The 13,663-nt window shown below is 55.6% G+C and overlaps 2 long non-coding RNA genes across 2 annotated transcripts; both read right to left on the bottom strand.

Annotated features, from left to right (window-relative positions):
• Positions 1-3,136: 3,136 nt before the first annotated feature.
• LOC147598029 (uncharacterized) lies at positions 3,137-5,055 on the bottom strand. The gene is made up of 2 exons (XR_015260939.1): positions 4,881-5,055; positions 3,137-3,537 (listed from the first exon to the last, which is right to left on the bottom strand). It is a non-coding gene; the product is annotated as an uncharacterized LOC147598029 (long non-coding RNA).
• Positions 5,056-8,674: 3,619 nt separating this feature from the next.
• On the bottom strand, positions 8,675-10,467 carry LOC147598028 (uncharacterized). Its single transcript, XR_015260909.1, has 3 exons — positions 10,344-10,467; positions 9,470-9,795; positions 8,675-8,791 (listed from the first exon to the last, which is right to left on the bottom strand). It is a non-coding gene; the product is annotated as an uncharacterized LOC147598028 (long non-coding RNA).
• Positions 10,468-13,663: the final 3,196 nt, after the last annotated feature.

Here is a 13,663-nt window from a genome sequence, read left to right as displayed (position 1 = left end):
GCCTGAAAGCAGCGTTGGAGGGGGACCGGGATGCGGTCAAAGCCCTGAGTGCCGGGAGGGTTTGACTGTGACCAGCTCCGAAATCCCAACACATGCCTCCAGCACAGCAACCGGCTCTGCCAGGTGTGGGAGAGGACCCTGATCCTGACTGGGTGGGGGTAAAAGCTACCGTAATGCCAATAATACACGTAATTTATTACCAGCTGGTGACCGATTCCGTCCTGCCGTCCATATTGCAAGTACTATGTTTTATTTCAGAGACAAAAATCTTTATTAGGATTACTACCGAGTTACTTGCTTTCCTCCAGAGAGAAGAGATTCAAACCAGAAGAGCTAATGGCTTGAAGACCTGGGATGAATTTAAAAGGATTCAACCCGTGGTGTTCTGTTCCTGTTCACGCAACACCCCTTTTGCTAAACAAAATAACATTGCCTCTGTTTCTTACTTTTCTCATCCTTTTTTGCCCCCTCATAGGCAGCTGTTTCCCTTGATCACATCTGTAGCAAATCTGCACTTAATCCCCCACTGACAGCGCAGAGAATGGTGGAAAAATGGAAGGGCTGATCCCAGCACCCAGGATGTGGCAGCGAGGGGTGGAAGGGCTGTGACGGGAGCAGAAGGCTCCGGCAGGACAAGATCCCGGGAGCGGTCCCCACTCTGGACCCCATCTCCCCCCACCCCATCCCGCCGTGACTCCGAATCTGCAGAGCTGCGGGATCCAGCTCCATCTGCCTCAGGGAACCCCGGGGCTGCGGTTGCCAGCACAGAGAGATGCAGCTCGAGGTATTTACTCGTTGCTTTCATTTTATTTTACTTTATCCCGCCTTTGGTGGTCTTCCGCCATGAGGGAAAGGCGTCCCCGGGGTGACCCATGCTGCACCCTATGCAGCCCTTCAGGACGGGGAAGCATGGGGCGGCCCCACGTCCCACTGCCTCAAGGTTGGCGCCGTGTCGCCTTGGGCACGTTTCGGTTTGAATTTGGGACTTTGGGCCGGTGACCTGGCAGCGGTCGGGGCGAGCAGGGGGGGGTTTGATGGGCAGCTTCTGCAGAGACTCATTTTCTTGGCACCGGGAAAGAATCAGTCAGACCTGGCTTTCCCTCATCCCTGGCTTTTCCCTGGCAATCCCATCACTTCCCAATAATCCTGCTGAAGGCAACAGAGACCCACTGACACAGGCAAAGGCGACTCAAACCCAAAGAGCATCTTTTGAGCGCAGAAAAAAACAACCGAGGATCAAGTTCGGTGGTTTGGGGGATGCCGAAGTTGTGCGTGGCCGGGACGAGGAGCTGCAGCGGGTGCTGGGGCGGTGGGATTTCAGCCGGCTCCTGCCAGCCCCAGGGATGTGCCCGGAGCAAGGAGTGTTCCTGCCAGGGATGGGGCGATGCCGGGAGCAGGGATGCGTTTGCAGCGGGACAGGTGCACTTTGCCACCATCTGCCAAACTCTGCGAAGTGTCACCCTCTGTAAACACACATAAAGTAGTTTGTGGCCTAAATTGTGGTTATTATTATTATTGTTGGCATCTCACCACTCTGCACTTGAGCCAGAGCATCCCAAAATGTGAGCGCAGGTGACAACGCCCCGGGACCCGCCAGCCCTTCCCTGCGCTGGCCCTGCGAGACGCGGGGTCTCACGTCCGCACCATGGCACCCGCCGAACCCAAGGCGGGCTGGGGGTCCCCGGCACCTGCCGGGGGACAGCACCGGGGGCACACCCCCATTTTCCCTTTCATGCTTTCAGGAGAAGCAGCAGCGACGAGCGGGGAGGCTCGTGTGCAGGAGGGGCACGTCCACCTCCACCTCCCATTGCCTGACTTCCCCGCCGCCAGCTGCTTTCACAGAAACCCTCCAGCACCGGGTGCCCCCTGCGCCTCCCCCAGCATCACGGGCTTCTCAGAAGGGCCCCGTCGCCCTCCCCTGCGCTCGCCGCTCTCATTTACTGGAAAGAGGTGCAGAGAGGGCCCCTGGCACGCTCTTTTCTTTCTCACCGCCTTTTTTTTTTTCATGCTTGCTTTTTCTTTTTTTTTTTTTTTATTTTTTTTGAGCAAGAGCTCAGCAGCATGATGAGTGAGCCCAGGGCGGAAGCAGCACCACGGGGCGTTTGTCACGAAGGCGGTGGCAGGTGATGGGGATGAAGGCAGCGCTGCGGGCGGGATTTGGCAGGGGATGGCTGCAAAGTGCCCAGGCTTGGCTTGCCAGCCTGGCCCGAAAACCTCTGGGCCGCACCGCACAGTCCCCCTGGGGGGCTTCAGGGCACCCCTGAGGGTTTTGGGATGAAGCGGTAGTGGGTTCACGCTGGGAAAAAATCCCCCGCGGGGTGATGGGGAGAAAGGGGAAGGCATGCAGGAGAGGAAGAGGATGGGGGAAGCGATGCTCGAGCACCGGCATGGTCCAGCCGCAGCTCGCAGCAGCTATTTAAAGAGCAGACCGTGGGAAACTTCTTCAGACGTGCGGTTTCTCTAAACGGAGGGACTTGTGTCTTTGCTGCCGCCGGGTGAGTCACAGCCAGAGCAAGAGAGAAGGAGGGGGAAAAAGAAAAGAAATAGCAAAAAAAAAAAAAACAAAACCACCAAAAAACCAGGCCAACCCCAGCCCCAGCAGTGGCAATTACTGCCGGTGTCTCGGAGGACCCGCAGCACAATTATCTCCCGCACAGGAGATCAAGGTCAGATCTTTTAAGAGGAGGAAGCTCCAAAGTGGGATTTTTTTTTTCCCTCTTCAAACAGGAAAACTGTCCTCTGCCTCAAAAAAAAAACCGAAGAAAGAAACCCCAAACCTCTTATGTGTAACTGTATCACATGGGGCAGGGCAGGAGAGATGCTAAGGGCTCCTCTGACCTGGAGGGGACCCTTGAGAGGGCCCTGGGCAGCTCTGGGACCTCCAGCAGCCACGGAGGTCGAGCATCCCCATCCCCAGGGAGGGACCCCGGAGGTCCCGGCCACCAGCATGGTGCTGGGTCACCTCCCGAACCAGGAGGGCCCCAAGCATCCTTGGAGAAACGCAGCTCTGCCCCGCGGGGAGCTGAGCGGGGGGCACACCCAGGATTTCTACAGGCCTTTTTCTTTTAGACGTTGTATACTTCCCTCAAAGCGCGTCAGCCGCTGTCTTGGCAATAAGGGAAACTGAGGCACAACCCAACATGTGTTCCCAGTTTATCTTTATAAACACGGGAGCGACTTGGGCTGTTGAAGCAGCATTTTTCTGGATGAAAAATACATATTTCTGGCTCTCAACGCAACCCTGTGTGCGATGTGAGATCCTCTGGAGCCCCGCAGCAGGATCAAGCAGCGAGGAGCCGCAGCGGAGCTGGGAAGTGGCTTTGGGGACAGCGTCAGTGCAAAGACACCCGTGGGGTCACGGGGACGTCACCAAGTGCTGCTGACGCACGCGGGGGCACAGGCAGTGCCGGGGGCCTTACACCTCCCCGCAGGCATCGCCGGGTCTCCTCCCGAAATGAAACCGCTCCGAGACTGAAGTTTTGAATTCTTGTAATTGGCTCTGAATCATTTTGCAACAGTCTCTGCAGGTGACTCAACCTGGGGGGAAAAAAACGAAAAATAAATTGCAAAGTCACATTTCGTTCATGTTTTAGGAGGTACCGGGGGGAAGGTCAGGGCACGCGTGGCGACGTGCTGCCGGTGGCAGTGATGGGGAATGGGTGGCTCCAGCACCGAGCTGCGGCTGGTCCCCTAGCTGTTCCAGGTGCAAGAATCCATCCAAAACACCAAAACACAGTTTTTCCCTGCGCAATTTTGAGAACCACGAGAGAAAATAGTGAGGGTCCAAACCTAACACAGCGGATGAGAAACAGGGAAAAAAATACAGCAAGGTTTGCATTGAGCTTGGGAGGAAATGCTTCACCTCAAGCACCGGCTTTTTGAGGGTTTTAATTTAGAAAGTAACAACTTTTAGTGTTGAAGCAACTTCCCCCTGGCTGTGCCGCCAGGGACAGAGAAATCCAGACCCCTCACTGCCAACCCTTGGGGCGCGACCCGCACAGCCCCCCTGGCAAGCGCAGCCCAGCCAGGCCGGGGTGCGCGGGGACGCGGGAACCGTGGCAGAGTGACGGCGACCCCGGCTCTGCGCCACTGGGAAGGATTCGAAACCCGGCGGCTGCGGACACTGCTGAACTTCACAGGAATCCTGCGGTGACACAAAGACGCGGGCCAAGAGTCACCTTATCTGTGACCCAGATAACTGATGTGAAACCAGCCTGGGGCGGGGGCTGGCACCCACCCCCCCAGACACCATCCCCACAACAGAAAATAGCTGAAAATGGCCCCCGTCCTCGCTCCAGGCATCCCTCAGGGGTGAGGAGAACCAGAGCCACCTGGGTACGGCTTTGCACCACCATCGCTACCCCAAAACCGCTGGGGGCTTTGCTCTGGGGTGAAGGGGGTGGGGGAGCCCCCCAGCATGGCGCCAGGCTGCACGCAGGACCCCAGAGCTGTGCCCCCCACGCTGTCACCGCCGTCCCTGCGGCCGGGAGGAAGCAGAGGAAGGTGTTTTTCCCCTGCACTCCTCAGCAGACAGAGCTGCTGCAGGAAATCACGAAATTGCCTTCCCCCCCCCGCCCAGCGATGCAGCAGACACAACACGACGCGCAGCAGCTTCCGGCGCAAGGCCTCACGCAGCCCGGCCGCGCTCCGCGAGCAGAAGTCTGCGCCACGCTGGGGAAGTGGCCGGTGGCGGTTGGCAGCCCCCAGCGCGCCGGGGCGACGGCGTGGGAGAGGATGCTGCCGGGGGGCAGCGGGACGGAAGGAGACGTGGCTTCCAGTGACCCCCCCTCCACCTGCAGCTCTCTGGGGCTTGAAGAACAGCCAGTATTGCAAACCCCACCGGGGATTTTTCCTTCTAGCGAGGATTTATGCTGAACTACCGTCTCTCAGCACTCTGCTTCTTTCCTCCCCAGCGGACGCTGTGGGGCAGTGCTTGCAGGGAGGGGGATGCCAGCCCACTGCTTCGTCCTTGCCGGCCCAGGGGACGTGGTGCCGGACCCCTGTGGCACTTGGGGTGGCCTCTCCCAATCATCGCTGAGCCCCAAGATCACAGGTGTGGGGTGTTGGGCTGACCTGGATGCAGAAAGAGAGGAACACACCCCAAATCAGCACTGGCTTTGCAGGAAAAAGCAAAAGGAAAAAAAAAAAAATCACTAAAAAAACCCCAAACAAATCACCACTCAAAACAACAAGTCAACAACAACAAAAACCTAAAGCAAAGCAAAATAATAGGTTTTGATGGTTTCTAAAACCGAGGCAGGCCAAACCTGGGCTCTCCACTCCTTCACCTGCTCCCTACGGGCATCCCGGTGCTGCATCCCCATCCCTGGAGCTTTCAGAGGACAGGGCGCTCGAGGTGCCAGCCCCCCAGCCTCGCCGGGGCCGGCCATGCCGTCGCAGCAAGGACAAAACCGCAGCTCTCTCAGCCCAAAGCACGGCAGAGCCCTGGCACTAGGCACCAGGCCACAGCCTTGGCCGTCCCCGTCCCCGTCCCCTCTCTTGGGATGGATTCGCAGTGGGGCGATGCGGATCGCGGGGCGAGGAGGTTTTTCCTCTCGGCACAAGCAGCCAGCCTGACCCGACCCTGAGCGATGGCTGCAGCCGCAGCAGCACACAAACACTGTAGGAATAATTCACCAAGAACCCCATAAACACTTGCAACCGCGGCCAATGCATTTCCTTGATTACCAGCCTGAAACTTTTCATTAGAAATTACTTATTAAACAAGGATCTAACCTTTATCCCGGCTGGCAGTCAATAACGAGTGTTTTATTAAGTCATCAGGAGCAAGCAGCAGCTAACACAAGCTGCATCCGCTGCATCCGCAGGGCTCTGTACTTCATTAGCAATGGATTATTATGCCATTTATAATTAAACATTCAATGCTTTAAAATATGGCTCGGCAAACACTGGTGGTAGTCACCAACCAGGCAGAAGGGATTGCGGAAGGCTCCTGTAAACGGTGTGTGCCGTGCCGCCAAAAAACACCTTCCCAAGGTTTTGGCTACTGGGCAATTTGACCAATTCTCAAGTTTTTCCAGCTTTTCCTCAGCAACCAGTGGGTCTCTGGGCAGGGAAGATGGAGAGAAGCCCATGGGCTTCTCCAAAGACTGCAGCCATGAACTCAGCAGCAACATCCCCGCCGGGTGCCGCAGCAGTGAGCGGTGAGATGGGATGGAGCAAAACCCCAGCCTTCCTCACCCGCCATCTTCACGGACAAACCCCACGGGGCAGCCGCTCTCCGGCAGCGCCCGTTTCCCTAACGCGGCCATTTCACAGCAGCGCCGTGGTCTGGAGCAGCCTGGTGCTCTTGCTTGGTTTAAATCTGAAATAAATGTCTCGCTTCCGATCTAACTGGAAGCATTTTTTTCCGGGGAAAGACCAGCCTTCTCTGCCCCACCACAAAACAACAAACTTTTTGAATGAGCCCATGGCTTGCCACGCCCCTACGCTGTTATTTTGACCTACAAGTAATTCGGTGCTTGTGCCCATCTCAGGGATGCTGCCAAGGGTGAAGCCAACCCTACGCAAAACGCAACATTTCCCTTGGTGTGGGTGCGCGCCGTCCTGGAAAACGACCCAGCCAGGCTCAGATTTTGGGATTAAAGTTGGATCACAACCAGCATTTGCAAAGCCAAGAGCCTTCCCGAGCAGCAGGCAGAGCAGCAGCGGCCACACGCACAGTCCCAGCGTGTTCGAGAGCAGCAGCTTAAGAAGAAACAGTCAGGAAGGGAAATTTGGATAGGCAACAGGCTCAGCTTTTCTCTTTCCTGGGAATAATCCCATAAATTTCAGCTGAGTGAATTCAGTGCAAACTGATGCTCAACTTGTTACACAGCTCTGATATTTCGGTTTTCTTAAGAAAGAGGATTTATGAGAATAGAGGGGGTTTTGTGATGTGTTTTAGGGCAGGGAAGGGAACAAACTCTTCCGTGATGGAAACCGAGCCGCAGCACGTGAGCACTCGCTGTGATGTGAAAACAAACCCAAACCAAACCCAAACTTGTCCCAGTGCATCCTGGACGGGGGCAAAACCTCCCAAGGCAGCCGCTCACCCTGAAGGAAGAAACCTCTAACGAAAAGACTAATTAAGAGGAGAATTTATCCCTATACCAGTAATTTAAACCTGACGAGCGAGGAAAGAAAAACCACACTTCCATTATTTCAGCCTTGCTAAAGTTTGGTCAGTTGGGTTGTGCTTTTTCATTAGGAGCTCTCCTGCAATAAGTAATTTTCCTAATGCCTCGAATCACTCTTGATACCGCTGTGGTGTGCCTGCGGCCAACGTGAAGTATGAGGAGGTCACAGCTGATGTGTCTTTGTTGGGATGGGGTTTCATTAAATGTGAGTGACCACAGAATTTAACGGTGGAGCCTGGTAACACTGCCCACTAATTGCTTTAGTGTGCTTCTGGTACCACACAATTTCCCCTCCTTGGTGGTGGGATTTGTCTACTCAATCCAATGCCCTTTGTCAGGATTGTAGGGAGACGTGGCCTCGTTATGTAAATACGGCTTTTCCTGAGTCTTCACTATTTCTTCAGCATTGACAAGAGGGAGAAAGCCCTGTGCAGGAAACATCTCAGTGCCAGGGGAACATCAGCATCAGTGGCTGGACAACCTCCAGCTCCGTTCCCCAGCGCTGTGAAGGGACACGCGGGTGACACCGCTCAGCAGCATGACCCATGCAAAGCGTTGCTGAGCCCATTTCACAGATGAGGAAACTGAGGCGCTGGCAGGCAATTGCCCAAGGTCATCCCACAGCCCGATGTGCATCTGGGAAAAGGAAAAAGCTGTAAAAGCACAGCAAAAATTCAGGCATCTCCTGGGTGCTCACAGCACTTGCAGGGTAGCAAACGCCTTTAAAGCTGAGCGCTCCACAACATCCCTCCGAAGCAGCAGGTAAACCAAGCAAAGCCCCATCGCAGCTGCGAAAGGGATGACTGAATCGGGGACCGAACCCAAATCCCGGCCCCGTGTCCCCGGTGGCTTCAGCCCCGCTAGAGGCTGCTTGGAGTCGTCGGTATTGAGCGGCGTTACGGCTTGTTTTGCTTTGACTAAGTCACATCTATCTGCTCTGTCGTGCTATTTCTATTCCTAAATCTTGCATTACATTGGAAGTCTTTTAAACCGTCTGCACAAGAGGACTCTATGCGGTTTCTAGGGCATTTTCTGTTTAACTTGCATTAAAGTGTACCAAAGAGTTACAAGTGCATTAGCGGTCCTGCTCCCAAATTGCTGTTATAACCTTTGCCCCCAGCCAATCAATCTTGCTGACACCCATTAAAATGAGCTCATGGTGCTGTTTTTATGGCCGGATTAAGTGGTGTATCTGTAGCTCAGGCAGCTCGGTAAGGGCGTCACACTGCTAATGATTTCTTTATTGATCTTTAATGATTTCCTACATTAGTACAAGCAACATTAGCCTCAACAACATGCTCCGGGACAGATCAACTAAATAATTCACTGCAGCAAACTGTGATCACATAACTGCACATTCCTCCTTTGTGTTAAGAAACAGAGGTGGAAAGTGCATAATTATATTCTCTGATATGAGATAGAAAGCCATCGCCTCCCTCCAGATTTCTCCTGGCCGTCCCCCCCAGTGCCGAGCCACTGTGAGAAGAAACTTTCCCACCGGGGCCAGTGATCTGTCCCAAATCACTCACCGGGAGAAGAAACACATCGGCATGGCTGAGGCTTTGCTCCGCTTCTGCCTGAGGAAAGGCAGCGCTTGGGGGGCCGAGGGGGCCAGGAGGAGTCGGGCTCTGGCGGGTCTCGGCATCTGCAGGCTCAGATGGGACATCACACGTGTAAGGAGCTGCCACTTCCCCAGCCGGACCCCTCCCCACGGGACACCCAAGGCTGATGTTTAATGGGCAACTGGTGTTTAATCTTAAGATTCCAAACCCCAGGGCCTGGTCTGCATCCCATGTGGGTACCCCGCAGTTTGGGGGAACATCACGCCACGGCTGCCTGCAAGGACAGGACCTGCCGGACCCCGCAGAGGCAGACGTGTCCCAGTGTGCTCCACTTCACCTCCAAACGTGCCCAGAGCAGCAAATGAGGTGAGAGGCACAGAGGACCTCAGCAGACTGAACGGAGTTTCAAAATCGCTGGGGCCAGTTTGACTCCCATTGCCACCCGGAGGATGGATGAGCGGATGGAGGTCTCCCCGTGCCACCAGCACATGCAGGATGGACGGAATGGTTTAAAGGAAATCTCTTGCTGAGCCCAGCTGTGGAGGAATGCCCAGGGCCACAGCCAGCACAGGCGTCCCCACTCTGCCATGCGGGCAGTAGCAAGAGCAGTGCCGGGGCCGTGGCAGAGCCCTGGCACCGAGGGATGAGCAGAGCTGTGCAGCACTGCCCACACTCCTCCCCATCCACCTCCCAGCCGCCAAACCCCAGGGAAACCCTTCAAAAGCTGATTTTGCAGCATTACTGCACTGTTTCCTTGGTCCAACCTACCTGGGAGCTCCTTCCATTGACGGCACGCTGAGGACTGCGGCCAGGATGGGGACGGCTGCTCCCTGCCAGCCACCAGCCACAAAACCATCCCACGTGGCTCGGGATGCATCGGGGGTCTCAGGCGCCACGAGAAACCTGGCTGTGACCTACAGCCTTCCTGCTGGGAGGTAACGGGGAAGCGCTGGTCCCGCCGCCGCACCATTTAACTGGGGAAAGCACTCAGTGGCGTGGGTCAAATTCTCCACGGGCACTGGCGCGGAGCCAGCTGAGGCTGGGCATGCCACAGTCTTCATTATCGTAACTGGTTGCAAACCACAGCTCTTGACCTGCAAATAGAAATGATTTCTTCATTAACGGAGATGTCAACAGTGGGGAACCTGTGGTTTCTAATGACACAGCCATTTTCATCGAGTCTACAAACAAACTATTAAGAAAACAGAAAAACGGAGCCTTCTCCCCTGTCCCCGACTCAGTGCAGGGATTTTTGACTTGCAATCCAAGGTGATGCTTCCGAGGTCCTGCAGCAAAGGAGGTCTCTCCTGCAGAGAGGCCGAGTTGAGCATCGCCATGGCTTACTCCAGTTGGCTAGGAAACCCCTCTCTGATGTTACCACCAGCACGTCAGCAATGGGAAAGGCTTCAGGACTGCTCCTGTGGATGTCATGGCTTGGCAGTCCCATAGACCAAGGCTAGAGGGGCACAAGGATGCGGGGTGGTCGATAGGGGCTGCTGTGGGGACTTTGGCTGTGACTGATGAGGGGTCTTAATGATGCTCCTATTGCCACTGCCCCAGAGAGGTGCTGGTGGAACCGCCTGCGTGTGCTGCAGGGACCCTGCGCTTTTGTGTCGCTTTTCGAAGCGTCCCAGACACTCACAGCCGACACCACGTCCCGAGGTGCCAGGGCTGATGACGGAGGAGCTGCCGCAGCCTCTGTCCTCCCCGGACGGGACTTGCCAGGCACCGAGCCTGCAGGAGCTGACGGCTTCAACGGGCGATCTCAGCGCCTAGGAAAAACATTGCAGAAAAACGTGGGTTTTTGTTGTTTTTTTTTTTTTCCTCAAGCCCTGCTACAGATGGACCATCTAAACAAATGAGGCTGCTCAGAGGAGTCCAAATTAGAAGTCAAAAAAAGGCAGATCGTGGCTCTAAACAAATAAACAAACTACAGCAAGAGCTCGTTTGCATCCCTCAGCCCTCAAACAAACCACAGAGGATATTCTCAGCCGAAACGCAGCGACAGCGTCTAACACCTGGACCAAACCCTGCTCTCCGCCGCCGCTTCAAAACCCTCCCCAAAAACTTGCCGAGGGCCATTTCCGCCTCTCCCGCCTGGATGCTGCGGCACAGAGGACGCGCTCGTTGCCCTAATTATTATTTGCAGGAGCGAAGCAGTGCCAGCAGCCTTCGGTTTGCATCGTGCCAAGCGGAGCCGCGGCAGCCCGGCGCTGTGGCTGGTGGAGCAGGATTTTGCTGTGGCCCCGTAGCACAGCGTCACCCGAGCATCTCCACAGCGCTTCGGAAACGAGAGCCAGCTTCTGGCCTTGTGGTCATGGGCAAGGAGTGGAAAAAAGAAGGGAAAAGCCTCAGCCATGCTAAGGAGAACAACTTTGCTCATTTTACTTATTTTTCTGGTGGTTTTTTTTTTGAAGGCCACCCTGGGTGGCTGGGCATGCAGGGTGGCAGCGCTGTGGCCTCAGGAGGAGAAAGTGGGTTTTCTACAGAGCAGAAATAGAGCAAACGGTAAGATAATAAACAAAGCAACCCCACTGAAGCAGAGTACTCGGGATGGGGCAGGCTCAGACTGAATTCGGCACTGCCGGTGTGAAAACAGCCCTCCACTCCAGAGAGGTTCACAGGCAGAGCAGCGAGCAGAGACGTGGGGCACAGCTCCAGCCCTCCCCATGCAGATGTCCCTTGTCCCTCCAGGAGCTTTTTCCTGATGACAAAAATCCCCACAGATCTGAGAAAGCGGCTCCTTGGAGCTGGCCCTGCTCCTTTCCAGCCTGAAACACATGCACAGCCCAGACCCTGCCTGTGGTTTCTCGCAGCGGACGTCCCTGCAGACACGATTCACGCGTCCGAGACACCGCAAAACGGGCCACTGACACATGCCAGCCCGGTGAACTCATCAGCAGGAAGACGTAAAGGATCTCGTTAAAGGATCCAGCCGTTAGCCAAGGCCTCCGCTGTGAGGAATCAGCATCGCCCTCCCCTGAAGTTGCAGGACGTGATATCCACTGAAACTTTGAATCTACACCTGAGTCTGCGGGCTGCGAGCACCGTGGTGGGAAATGACACCTCCTTGAGCAACTTCTAGATTAAGGTTTTTGGTTTGGTTTTTTTTGTGAGGGGAGTGGCATAAATAATACATACATAAATAAATAAAATTGTGTTTAATCATGTACTCTACACGCAAGCGCCTGGTAGGTGGGCAGCCTTGCTGCGCTGGAGGGAGGTGATGGGTGAAGATGGATTACAGCAAAAAAAAAATCTTTTTTTTTTTTTTTTTCTCACTCATACCCAGTACAATTATTTAGAATAAAACATATTCTGGAAAGAGACCATCCCCTTGGCAAAGCAGTCATAAACCACCACTGGGGACAGGCTTCTGCCAAGGGACTGCCTCCCTCGCGGGACAAGTGCAAACACAGTCCTGCGGGTTTTCAGCCCTTTAGACCCCAGGAAAACCTCACTGGTGTGCAGGCAGGATGGGCAGGCAGGGATCTGTGCTCTGGGGGGAAAAGGACAGTGCTGGTGGCTGCGGGAGCCTCGACCGCGCTTCCCATACGGCTTCAGAGCCTTGAGCCGCTACCGGCCGTGGCCAACGGCTCCAACAGCGAAGCCACAAACAGCCCCGTCTCCCAGCCCCAATGCCTATCGACTGGGAGCCCCGCGGGGTGCCACCGCGGTTGGGGACATCGATCGCGTCACAGCAGAGCAGCAGCCAAGGCCGCACGGGATGGCACGGGGAGCACGGCCCCGGCACCAGCGCCACAGCTCAGGCACCAGTGCCGCGTGGGAAAGCCCCGTGCCATTGTGTGTCCTGCCAAGGGACTGCAGCAGCGGGTGGCACCCCATCTGCCATCCCCAAGGGTGCAAGCAATCCGGGCTCAGCTTGCCCGCAAATCCAGACCCGAGCCCTTGAAGAGCTCCCAGCCCCACACGGGAGCATCCTCGGTCCGGCCAGCCGGCACCTGCGCTGGGAAAAGCCCCGGCAGCGCTCACCACATGTCCGCGGTGGCAGGGCTGGGGTTCCCATCCCATGGGCACCCAAACCCCAGCGTGCACCCAGTCCCCCCGCGCGCCCTGCACCCACAGCGGAGCACGGGGCTTTGTCTCCCTCTAGTGCACATCGCTCCAGAGCCGCTCGCGATGGGACACACAGGCCAAGGCACCCCGGGACGTGGCCGGAGCCCCAAGGCCGCTGGCTCACCCCTCCGCTGGCCTCCGCACCTGCGCTGGCCGCACCTCACTGCGCCGTCTGGCAACGCCGCTTCCCTGGAGCAAAGCTTGCAGCAGCATAACGGCAGCACTCACGGGCCATCCGGCGCGTCCGGCTGGTCCTGGCGCAAGGGAACGGGTCCGAGCGGAGGCTGCCGTCCTCTTAGGGCTCGGTTTGGACACAGGACCCCAAGAAACCACCCGCCTGAAGCAGCACCCAGAGTTTGTCTCCTACAGCAACACGACCAGGAGAGTTTTATCGTGTCCCCAAGCACCTTCTGTATTGACTTTCCCAGTTTGTCCTGGTAAACAAATATTCTGGCAGGGGTACAGGGTGACTTATTATCCTTGCAGTGCAATATCTAATCCTCTGATATATCTATTATTCATTTATTTCTCTATTATTCATTTATTCACTGGGAATTTAGAGTCAATCAAAAAGGCACTCTTGGTCATTTTGCTATAAAAGCATTTTTGATTCTCCTCTCTGCCAATGTGAACTTGTCTCTCTCGCTTAAAATACATTAATGACCCATTACAGCGATGGGATCTGATGCCCTGCTTATATCTAGGAGCGTCTTCGGAGATTTTGAAATTGATATAAATAAACAGGGGCTTGTTAATGTGCTCGTTAAGTGAGGGGTGGGCTGGGGGGAGGAACACAATACTTTCCACTCCGAGCTCCCCAGGGGCTCTGTGATCGTAGATGTTGACGCCTAAAACAAGCGACAGGCCGGGCTCTGCTGCCCCGCT

Source organism: Chlamydotis macqueenii, chromosome 22, assembly GCF_036417535.1.
Source record: "Chlamydotis macqueenii isolate bChlMac1 chromosome 22, bChlMac1.mat, whole genome shotgun sequence".
Classification (NCBI taxonomy): domain Eukaryota; kingdom Metazoa; phylum Chordata; class Aves; order Otidiformes; family Otididae; genus Chlamydotis; species Chlamydotis macqueenii.
This window is presented reverse-complemented; position numbering and strand designations above follow the sequence as displayed.